This window comes from Triturus cristatus, chromosome 1_2, assembly GCF_964204655.1.
Source record: "Triturus cristatus chromosome 1_2, aTriCri1.1, whole genome shotgun sequence".
In the NCBI taxonomy this organism is placed as follows: Eukaryota; Metazoa; Chordata; class Amphibia; order Caudata; family Salamandridae; genus Triturus; species Triturus cristatus.
The window spans coordinates 15,365,433-15,374,689 of record NC_140580.1 but is presented as its reverse complement, the minus strand read 5'-3'; the positions used below and the strand labels follow the sequence as shown (position 1 = coordinate 15,374,689).

The 9,257-nt window shown below is 43.7% G+C and overlaps 1 pseudogene; it reads left to right on the top strand.

Annotated features, from left to right (window-relative positions):
• The first annotated feature begins 1,319 nt into the window (after nucleotides 1–1,319).
• On the top strand, nucleotides 1,320–3,774 carry LOC146866645 (uncharacterized; annotated as a pseudogene).
• Nucleotides 3,775–9,257: the final 5,483 nt, after the last annotated feature.

Here is a 9,257-nt window from a genome sequence, read left to right as displayed (position 1 = left end):
GTGGGTGTAGGTGTGCCTTTGAATAGTAGAATGACATTGCAGGAATTATATGAGTGATCATAATATTGGATTTTTCTGGCTACATTTCGGGTTCTGGGAGGGGCTACATCAATTCTACTATTTGGATTACTGTTTAGCACTCTAACGAATTTTAACACTACCTTTTTAACTGTGTATATTTTATGAAGTCATTGAATTTTATTGCTTGTTTTATTGATGTTTTTATGGCATTTGATTGCCGAAATAAAGTTTTTAGGAATGAATGAATAGTAAAACTCAGTCCAGCATTGGTGAAACATGCAGAGGACATAGAGTAATCCCACAGACAGATTTGTGTATTGTTGCATTCCTAGAAGCTGGGTGAGACGCAAACTGGAGAGGGAAGAGTTAGGCTTCACCTGTACACTTCCAAGGGTGTTCTTTGATTTAGTGCCAGGTCACCATAACGGGACCTGGGCACATCTTAGGAAGGAGATGAGACTGATAAGAGAATCATAAAAAAACAGGGCTCTCTAGCCCAACCTTTTGAAGCACATATATCATAGTGCCTGACACCCAGTTATGAACGCTAGTCACTCCCTTTGGCCTGTGAGAGACTCAGCGCCTGCTGAGTGTGGCTGCTTGGTGTGCACCAGATTCACTTGGACTTGGCTGCAGCAGTCGGGATCCCCTGCAGATGGGGCACACTCAGGAACTTCAGATGCTTCACCCTTCACCCTACCTGGATGGGAGCTCTAAACATTCAATAAAAATTAGAACATTGGAATGTTGGGCGCTCCACAATAAATTCTCTGGTTCTATTTTTTTTAAAATAAATCTTTTTATTGTAACAGCGCAGAATTACGTCTTTACATCATCAATATTACAAACACGCTTAAGCAGTACCACCCCTCCCCCCCCCCAGAGTGTTGCCAAAGGGCCTTGCAGGGCCGCTGTCCTCCTTATCTCCTGGTATGCTGTTCCCGTCAGATAATTTCTGCTTGATTCATGGCAAGGGTTGTGTCAACCACCGGAGGCAGGGACTCCCCGATATATATTCCATTTATCCCAAAAATTTCCCCCACTGTTTTGGGCAACATGTTTTGGCCACTTCATATTTGTTCTCTAGCCGTTCAAATGACATCATCTCTCTACCCGTGTGGAGGTCTCACAACCTGGAAATCCCGATTAGGTCCCACTGAGTGAAGTCTTTTCTGATGCCTGAGGCCCCCAATTGCTTTGAACCCCAAAGTGGTTGTGTCTTTGGTGAGCTTGTTTAATAAAAATATCATACGTTCCAATGCAATTGGTGATAAACTGAAGTAGTCTCATCCTTTACTATGGAATATAATTTACGTACTCCAACATATGATTTTGATGAAGAGGCTTATGAGGAATTACACACATCTGGGCATCAGAATGAATATGCAGATGAAAGAGAAAATAATTTTGATCCAGAAGACAATGAAATCGGTTTTGAAGCACAAGACTTTACAGTGAATGTTGTAAACAATATAACTATTGTAAATGAGGGCGAAATTAATAATTCTAAAAGTCATGAAATCCAAGAAGACAATTTTTTATTTAAAGGTTCACGACACACTGTGCAAGCTGTCCTACTGCTTATCATTTGCTTTGCGGTTAGATTTAGAATTTCTGATGAGGCATTAGGGGCACTACTGGACTTAATCTGCTGCATTTTACCAGTGCCTAATAAAATGATTAACTCGTTATTCAAACTTAAGATGTTTATAAAAAAATACATCACTATTCCTAAGATAAGAAACTACTGTTCCTCTTGCTATGAAAGCATCAGCGATAATGAAAAGATATGCACTAACACCCATTGTCTAAAGGATCTTACAGAGCCTGGTGCTGTTGCATTTTTTGTCCAACATTCCATAATTGAACAGCTAAATACTATGTTTAAGAGGAGAGATTTTACGGAGGAAGTGAGAACCCACAGATATGAACACTACAAACAGAATGGAAACTCTGTAATAGGTGATGTTTATGATGGAATTGGATATAAAAACCTGTTTGATGAGGGGATATTAAGTAATGAAAACAATATCTCTTTTGTTCTGAACACAGATGGAGTGAACATTTTTAAAAGTAGTAAACTAAGTATGTGGCCTGTGTATTTGATGATTAATGAGCTCTCCATAACAAAACGCAAAGCAAAAGAAAACATGCTTGTCTATGGAATTTGGATTGGGCAAAGAAAGCCATATATACCTACATCCTTTAACTGAGGAATTGAGTCAGTTGGAAAATGGAGTTATGTTTACAGATCATACAGGCTCTGTTTTTGTATGTCGTGCTGCACTACTTTCATGTACTTGTGATCTACCAGCTCGTTGTTTGGTTACCAACAGTAAGGAGTTCAATGGGAAATTTAGCTGTTGGTCCTGTTTACAGCCAGGCAGGACTTCAAGATCTGGAATGGGGCATTGTCATGTTTTTCCTTACAATGATGATGATCCTAAAGGACCACCACGAACAACAGAAAATCTGAAGAATGATATAAATGAAACATTAGCTAAAATACAACAGGGTGAACATGAATATTCAGTTCGTGGTGTGAAAGGCCCTTTCCGGTTTCTGTTCCTTTCCCTTTTCCCATGTATTAAGGGATTTCGTTTAGATTATATGCATGGGGTCTGCGCTGGTGTAATGAAACTAATGCTCACATTATGGTTCGGGAAGCAATATGAGAAGTCATGCTTTTCAGCACACTCTTACAGAGAACTTGTTAGCAAGAGATTACAGGCGATCAAGCCTCCACTTAACATATCAAGACCTCCTCGTAGCCTTGAAGATGTCCATTTATGGAAATCCTCTGAATACAGAAACTTCTTGCTCTTCTGGGGAATTCCAGTACTAGCTGATGTATTACCCAATCAGTTATTTATACATTTTTGCCTCTTCTCAAAAGGAATATATTTACTAGATAAAGAAAGTCTAACATTTTCAGAAATCGACCGAGCAGAGACTTGCTTGCTCACCTTTGTCAAATTTTTTGGAGACCTGTATGATCAGAGGTTCATGACTATGAATATTCATCAGTTAGTGCATCTTTCAGACTGTGTACGTCACAATGGCCCACTCTTTTCAAATAACTGTTTTCATTTTGAAGACCTAAATGGCTACATAGTGTCCCACATCTCTGGAACACAAAATGTAGAAATGCAAATCCTAAATACTGTGACATTAATTCAGATGATACCATTACTAAAAGCAACCTATAATATTGATAGCGAGATAGAAAATGCAGTCAATAGACTTATGGATCCATCGATACGTGTGGAGAGAATGGAGATAATTGATGGGTGCTTTCAAATGGGGAAAGTGACTATAAAAGATTTAACAAATGATGAGTTCCTGGCAGCGCAAAAAAGAGTATCTGTATACTTCGAAAGGAAAGTAGCATCATATGATAAAATTAGTTTAAGGAAGGGTTATTGCTATGTGTATGCAGCAAACTACAACAAACTAGTCAGACGGGACCAAAGTACAATAAAATATTTAGATAATTCACAAATGCAGTTTGGAAAAGTGTTGAAATTTATCCAGGTCACAGAAATAAATAGAAAAACTCACAACTTGGCACTATTAAATCCGATGCCTTGTATAAACACATATTCCAGTGACTGCAATGTCCATCAAGTTAATCCAAGTTGGAACCAGATAATTGCAGTGTATATTTCGGAAATACTAGGAAGTTGCTGCTTTGTTTGTACCACAAAATTGTCATTTGTATGCGAATTTCCAAATCACTATGAGAGAGATTAGTGGATGCTGTTGTATTAGCAGTACCACAACATGATATAGGAGCCACTTTCTCTAAGTAGTGGATTGAACTACATTGTCTGTTATGTAACACAGTATGTGGTCACCTGGATTCTCTCTATTGTTTAATGGAAAGTTATGTACTTGATTCTAAGATTGACCTTGTGATACGTATCCCTACCAAAATCTACTTGCCTAGATGTTTAAAAGGTCTATACCATACATTTCGGCAGGTTTGAAAACTGATCTGGGGGTACTCCACCCTGTAATTACTAGGAAATGTTATATTCACATCACTTTTAACTGCAACCCGGCCTCTCCCCCACTGTAAACAAGTAATTACCAGGGCACCCGTAAGGCTATGTGTTTACTTTTACAAAATGTTTTTATAAGTACATTTTAAGTACATTTTAAATACATTTTAAATGTTGTGTAAAAGCTAGATTTTGGCACATCTATCCATAGGAAATTCACACTGTTGTGTACTATTATCAATAAGAAAATTAAATTTCTGCTAACCATTTAGTTTAAAGAGTTTTCATTGACAAATTAAGGTGGGCTATGCGTCTCAGTCATATGTGGAGATTGTTCATTGTGTTACTGATAAAAACCCATATACTTTTACTTTATTGTAATCTTTGGACTGTTGAAAATAAACCATAGTCATATGAACAAATGGTCATAAGTGCTGGGATACTTTGACCATTAATTCATACTAATATATTAATGGAGGAAGTTGTAAGATCCTCCGACCTATACATGTGTAACTAAGCATCTGCTAGTGCACCTGTTTATTTGTTAATAATGTGATATATTATTAACCTAGCCATACCGCTCGGTTTCGCTTTAACAGTTTGGACACAAAATGCTTTGGACATCTTTTTAATATTTAATGGTTCACAATTCTGCTACGATTCAGAAGCTTGAGTAGAATGTTAATAGTGGTCCAGTAGTATTCAAATTGTTTGTATTCACTAAATGTTCTGCATTGTAAATGAAGACTATATGATTAGCAAATAAGTATTTGCTTAGTATTCTGTTAGTGTTCAAGAAATATCACTTACATATCAGTAGTCTTCATGCACTAGCCTTCCCAAAAAGAATACTACTGAATACTAAAATAAGCATAAAATAGTCTTCGAATGCTATAAAAAGACAGGTTAACCACTAAATGTAGTATTCGACTTCGGTAAGGGCTTGCCTGTCGCGGGTACTTGGGCTTCCCACACAAGTGAGGCACCATTTTTACCTGGAGACCCAGGGGAACGCTGGGAGGTGTGAAATTTGAGTGAGCCCGGTGATGCCACAACTTTCCCACACAAAAAAGTGTGAAAAAAGTGATTTTTTCAGCTAAAATTGAGGTTTGCAGGGGATTCTGGGTAAGGAAACGTTGGGGGATCCACGCAAGCCATACCTCCCTGGAAGCCCCCGGGTGTCTAGTTTTCAGAAATGTATGGGTTTGGTAGGTTTCCCTAGATGGCCGCCGTGCACCGGGCCACAAACCCAAGAGACCCCCCTTGCAAAACCAGGTGGTTTTGAGATAGGCAATGTTGATGTCGCATCACTACGTTTTGGGCCCTTGCCTGTCACGGGTACTTGGGCCTCCCACACAAGTGAGGCACCATTTTTACCGGGAGACCCAGGGGAACGCTGGGAGGTGGGAAATTTGAGTGAGCCCAGTGATGCCACAACTTTCCCACACAAAAAAGTGTGAAGAAAGTGATTTTTTCAGCTAAAATTGAGGTTTGCAGGGGATTCTGGGTAAGGAAACGTTGGGGGATCCACGCAAGCCATACCTCCCTGGAAGCCCCCAGGTGTCTAGTTTTCAGAAATGTATGGGTTTTGTAGGTTTCCCTAGATGGCCGCCGTGCACCGGGCCAAAGACCCAAGAGACCCCCCTTGCAAAACCAGGTGGTTTTGAGATAGGCAATGTTGATGTCGCATCACTACGTTTTGGGCCCTTGCCTGTCGCGGGTACTTGGGCCTCCCACACAAGTGAGGCACCATTTTTACCGGGAGACCCAGGGGAACGCTGGGAGGTGTGAAATTTGAGTGAGCCCGGTGATGCCACAACTTTCCCACACAAAAAAGTGTGAAAAAAGTGATTTTTTCAGCTAAAATTGAGGTTTGCAGGGGATTCTGGGTAAGGAAACGTTGGGGGATTCACGCAAGCCATACCTCCCTGGAAGCCCCCGGGTGTCTAGTTTTCAGAAATGTATGGGTTTGGTAGGATTCCCTAGATGGCCGCCGTGCACCGGGCCAAAAACCCAAGAGACCTCCTTGCAAAACCAGGTGGTTTTGAGATAGGCAATGTTGATGTCGCATCACTACGTTTTGGGCCCTTGCCTGTCGCGGGTACTTGGGCCTCCGACACAAGTGAGGCACCATTTTTACCGGGAGACCCAGGGGAACGCTGGGAGGTGGGAAATTTGAGTGAGCCCGGTGATGCCACAACTTTCCCACACAAAAAAGTGTGAAAAAAGTGATTTTTTCAGCTAAAATTGAGGTTTGCAGGGGATTCTGGGTAAGGAAACGTTGGGGAATCCACACAAGCCATACCTCCCTGGAAGCCCCCGGGTGTCTAGTTTTCAGAAATGTATGGGTTTGGTAGGTTTCCCTAGATGGCCGCCGTGCACCGGGCCAAAAACCCAAGAGACCCCCCTTGCAAAACCAGGTGGTTTTGAGATAGGCAATGTTGATGTCGCATCACTACGTTTTGGGCCCTTGCCTGTCGCGGGTACTTGGGCCTCCCACACAAGTGAGGCACCATTTTTACCAGGAGACCCAGGGGAACGCTGGGAGGTGTGAAATTTGAGTGAGCCCGGTGATGCCACAACTTTCCCACACAAAAAAGTGTGAAAAAAGTGATTTTTTTCAGCTAAAATTGAGGTTTGCAGGGGATTCTGGGTAAGGAGACGTTGGGGTTTCCACGCAAGCCATACCTCCCTGGAAGTCCCCGGGTGTCTAGTTTTCAGAAATGTATGGGTTTGGTAGGTTTCCCTAGATGGCCGCCGTGCACCGGGCCAAAAACCCAAGAGACACCCCTTGCAAAACCAGGTAGTTTTGAGATAGGCAATGTTGATGTCGCATCACTATGTTTTGGGCCCTTGCCTGTCGCGGGTACTTGGGCCTCCCACACAAGTGAGGCACCATTTTTACCGGGAGACCCAGGGGAATGCTGGGAGGTGTGAAATTTGAGTGACCCCGGTGATGCCACAACTTTCCCACACAAAAAAGTATGAAAAAAGTGATTTTTTCAGCTAAAATTGAGGTTTGCAGGGGATTCTGGGTAAGGAAACATTGGGGAATCCACGCAAGCCTTACCTCCCTGGAAGCCCCCGGGTGTCTAGTTTTCAGAAATGTATGGGTTTGGTAGGTTTCCCTAGATGGCCGCCGTGCACCGGGCCAAAAACCCAAGAGACCCCCCTTGCAAAACCAGGTGGTTTTGAGATAGGCAATGTTGATGTTGCATCACTACGTTTTGGGCCCTTGCCTGTCGCGGGTACTTGGGCATCCCACACAAGTGAGGCACCATTTTTACCGGGAGACCCAGGGGAACGCTGGGAGGTGGGAAATTTGAGTGAGCCCGGTGATGCCACAACTTTTCCACGCAAAAAAGTGTGAAAAAAGTGTGAAAAAAGTGTGAAAAAAGTGATTTTTTCAGCTAAAATTGAGGTTTGCAGGGGATTCCTGGTAAGTAAACGTTGGGGGATCCACGCAAGCCATACCTCCCTGGAAGCCCCCAGGTGTCTAGTTTTCAGAAATGTATGGGTTTGGTAGGTTTCCCTAGATGGCCGCCGTGCACCGGGCCAAAAACCCAAAAGACCCCCCTTGCAAAACCAGGTGGTTTTGAGATAGGCAATGTTGATGTCGCATCACTACGTTTTGGGCCCTTGCCTGTCGCGGGTACTTGGGCCTCCCACACAAGTGAGGCACAATTTTTACCAGGAGACTCAGGGGAATGCTGGGAGGTGGGAAATTTGAGTGAGCCCGGTGATGCCACAACTTTCCCACACAAAAAAGTGTTAAAAAAAGGTAATTTTTTTCAGCTAAAATTGAGGTTTGCAGGGGATTCTGGGTAAGGAAATTTTGGGGGATCCATGCAAGCCATACCTCCCTGGAAGCCCCCAGGTGTCTAGTTTTCAGACATGTATGGGTTTGGTAGGTTTCCCTAGATGGCCGCCGTGCAGCGGGCCAAAAACCAAAGAGACCCCCCTTGCAAAACCAGGTGGTTTTGAGATAGGCAATGTTGATGTCGCATCACTACGTTTTGGGCCCTTGCCTGTCGCGGGTACTTGGGCCTCCCACACAAGTGAGGCACCATTTTTACCGGGAGACCCAGGGGAACGCTGGGAGGTGTGAAATTTGAGTGAGCCCAGTGATGCCACAACTTTCCCACACAAAAAAGTGTGAAAAAAGTGATTTTTTCAGCTAAAATTGAGGTTTGCAGGGGATTCTGGGTAAGGAAACGTTGGGGGATCCACGCAAGCCATACCTCCCTGGAAGCCCCCGGGTGTCTAGTTTTCAGAAATGTATGGGTTTGGTAGGTTTCCCTAGGTGGCCGCCGTACACCGGGCCAAAAACCCAAGAGACCCCCCTTGCAAAACCAGGTGGTTTTGAGATAGGCAATGTTGATGTCGCATCACTACGTTTTGGGCCCTTGCCTGTCGCGGGTACTTGGGCCTCCCGCACAAGTGAGGCATCATTTTTACCGGGAGACCCAGGGGAACGCTGGGAGGTTGGAAATTTGAGTGAGCCCGGTGATGCCACAACTTTCCCACGCAAAAAAGTGTGAAAAAAGTGTGAAAAAAGTGATTTTTTCAGCTAAAATTGAGGTTTGCAGGGGATTCCTGGTAAGGAAACGTTGGGGGATCCACGCAAGCCATACCTCCCTGGAAGCCCCCAGGTGTCTAGTTTTCAGAAATGTATGGGTTTGGTAGGTTTCCCTAGATGGCCGCTGTGCACCGGGCCAAAAACCCAAAAGACCCCCCTTGCAAAACCAGGTGGTTTTGAGATAGGCAATGTTGATGTCGCATCACTACGTTTTGGGCCCTTGCCTGTCGCGGGTACTTGGGCCTCCCACACAAGTGAGGCACAATTTTTACCAGGAGACTCAGGGGAATGCTGGGAGGTGGGAAATTTGAGTGAGCCCGGTGATGCCACAACTTTCCCACACAAAAAAGTGTTAAAAAAAGTGATTTTTTTCAGCTAAAATTGAGGTTTGCAGGGGATTCTGGGTAAGGAAATTTTGGGGGATCCATGCAAGCCATACCTCCCTGGAAGCCCCCGGGTGTCTAGTTTTCAGAAATGTATGGGTTTGGTAGGTTTCCCTAGGTGGCCGCCGTACACCGGGCCAAAAACCCAAGAGACCCCCCTTGCAAAACCAGGTGGTTTTGAGATAGGCAATGTTGATGTCGCATCACTACGTTTTGGGCCCTTGCCTGTCGCGGGTACTTGGGCCTCCCGCACAAGTGAGGCATCATTTT